Raw genomic sequence first — 2,693 nt, forward strand, 5'->3', positions numbered from 1 at the left:
CGGGCGGACGGACGCGGGAGGCGGCGGCGGCCTGCGGGAAGTTGGCGGGAGCGTGGAGCCGGCCCGCTGTCCTCAGTTCAAACTACCGCGCCGACCGCAGCGCCGCTGCCCGGGCTGCACGCTCAACTTGCCAAGCGGAGGGTGACCGCCGCCGGGCCACTCGCGCGGGGGTGCCCCGTGGAACTTTTCTTGAAAGGGATGGCGTCGATCTGTTCTTTAAAGGACGTTTCGTGGCGTGGATTTTTTGGGGGCTCCGAAAGCAATTAAAAAATTATTCGAAACGAAGCAGTTTGTGGCTTTGCAGCCATCCCAGTTGTCAACGTCCAGTTTAAGTCTGCGTCCCCTTTTCCAGCCTTTGCACCTTCTGGGTTGAGGATGAAACATAATTTTTGCCCCAGCTCTCTGAAACTACACTTGAGTGAGAAACGAGCATTAGGGAAACTATTGCAGCGTTGGTAAATTGTAAAGAGCAGGCAGAGCACTTTGGAATTGAAGGAGGGTTAATTTCCTGGAGAAGTGGGCTTTGACAGATGGTGAAGAAAGGCTTTGAGGATGCACAGTTAGGGAAGTGCTTATTTTGGAGAAAGGACACTAGATCCCATTGGTTAGTGGAAGTAGGAAGGTGTTTGAAGTTTAAAACCAAGAAGGAGGGGCCAGTGCCTGAAAGATGGGAATTTGACTCAGATTTTAAAGTTTTGATCAGCAGGGCGATTTAATCACACCTGTGCTGTGATGATTTTGCTACTGACCCGACAGTCTTTGTTACTTTTTTCTTCCCTATTTCACAGGTGTGAAGATGAAGGCAAAGAACGGTTAAATAACTTTCTCCCATAACATAGCTAGGGAGTGGTTGAAATAAATGTTGACCTAAGGAGTCTGGTCCAGTCCTATGTATTTATTATTTATTTATGTAATAAATTACAGATTTTTTTTATCCCCTTCCCCCCACTGATAACAACAAATTTTAAGTTAAAAATTTAACCTTATTCAGTTTTAACTTTTACTTAAATACTTCCTTTCATTTTCTTGACTTTTACTAGGCTGTGCAGAATAATCTTAGGTCAGTCTTCATTTTATGGAGCGCAGGCTGGCCTTGAACTTATGATAGAATTACAAATTTGGATAACATCAGACTTGATCTGTTGGAGTTTACCCCATTCTTCATTACACTGAGCCCCACTCTTTAATACACCCCTTTATTTACAAATTGGCCTTTTTAATTCATTATTACATAACCTACTTCTAGAAAGGTTTCTTACTTTATTGGGAGCCCAGATAATTCAAAATTTGTTTTCTTTGGACTCTTAAAGCTTCTTAAGGGCAGAGAACCATATTTTACTTTTCTGTCCTATCTAGTACTCAGATGTATAGTCAATTGTAGGGTCCTGTTAAGTCAGATGACTTTAAAATGGCCCTGTCCGAACTGCTCAGGCAGAGCCCCTTCCTGTTTTGCTTGATTGTTACAAACCTCCAGCGATATTCTATGTTGGCATTTGCCATTTGTACTGCAGGTCAGCTTGTGTTTCATTTCCCATCAGTCTGTTGTGCTTCCGGAGACAGTGCCTCCTAAAGAGGCCAAGTAGCTGAAGGCAGTGGTTATTGCCATTCCTAGACTGCTAAGGCTGGCAGGAGTTTCCTGGAGTTCCCCATCCTTGTTCACCAGTCAGAGCTGGTGCCAAGGCTTGGTGCTCCCCAGGGAAGTGGCTTGAACTAGGCCTTTAATTCGAAGCTTGCATGAATGAAATTGAATGACTACTCACAGAAGGTAGTCTGAAAGCCAGGAAGGCGGCTTGCCCCAATCCCGCCCCAGCCTCCCCAGCTGCTGGGATTACAGGCTTGAGATGGTTTACTAAACTACAATCAGAATCTGAAAGGTTTGGAGGAGAGTGCCAAGAGGAAAAGTTTAGACCAGAGAAGAGCTTTGAACAGCTCCTTAGATTTCTGACATCCGCATTTCCCCTTGCTCTGCAGTTGTGGACAGTAACAAAACATTTTTAGACTCGTGTACTTAAGTAGTTTAGGTACTAAGTTTAGGTACTAAAATGAAATGCTAAAACTTCTACTCTGTCACTAATCTGTTCAGTCAGTTGTATGTGAAGTAGTAGGTTAGGGAAATAGTAGTGAATGACATATTCTGATAGTGTGATTTTCAGGGGGATCAGAGACCAAGTTATTATTGAAACTTACAGGGTTGCTTTTGAGTATTTTAAGTCTCGAATGTTCAGAATTATCCCAGTCAAACTTGGGCTTTAAAATATAAACTAAGCAGTATTTGTTATACCCTCACCCACTCCACATTCCCAGCTTGTAACTTTGATTTAAATGTTTTAGGGATCTCTGCAGTAAAGTGGTTTGAATATCTTAAATGGCATTTTAGTCCTTTGTGATGCTTATTTCTATGCGTAAAATAACTCCATAGATGTATTTGGCTTTATATTTGTATAGGGAGCAATATTAATCGTGTCTTGTTTTATTTCTACTTACAATACTCATCCACATTATGTCTTTGAATCTTTTATTTTTTTTATTATTTTTTTCAAGTGAGGCGAGTGTGCCTGTGGTATATGCATGCATGTGTGTATGTGGGCGCACATTTTGAGGCCAGAAGAGGAGGCTTGGTGTCCTATTCCATCATTCTCTGCTGTATTCCTTTGAGGTAGCATTTTTCACAGAATCCTGAGCTTGCTCCTCCC

The 2,693-nt window shown here is 42.7% G+C and overlaps 1 protein-coding gene across 2 annotated transcripts in view; it reads left to right on the top strand.

Annotated features, from left to right (window-relative positions):
- Positions 1-2,693, top strand: part of Tdrd3 (tudor domain containing 3) — a 145,597-nt gene that overhangs the window by 535 nt on the left and 142,369 nt on the right. The gene's annotated exons all lie outside the window — the stretch shown is intronic.

Source organism: Microtus ochrogaster, unplaced genomic scaffold (genome assembly GCF_000317375.1).
Source record: "Microtus ochrogaster isolate Prairie Vole_2 unplaced genomic scaffold, MicOch1.0 UNK6, whole genome shotgun sequence".
NCBI lineage: Eukaryota > Metazoa > Chordata > Mammalia > Rodentia > Cricetidae > Microtus > Microtus ochrogaster.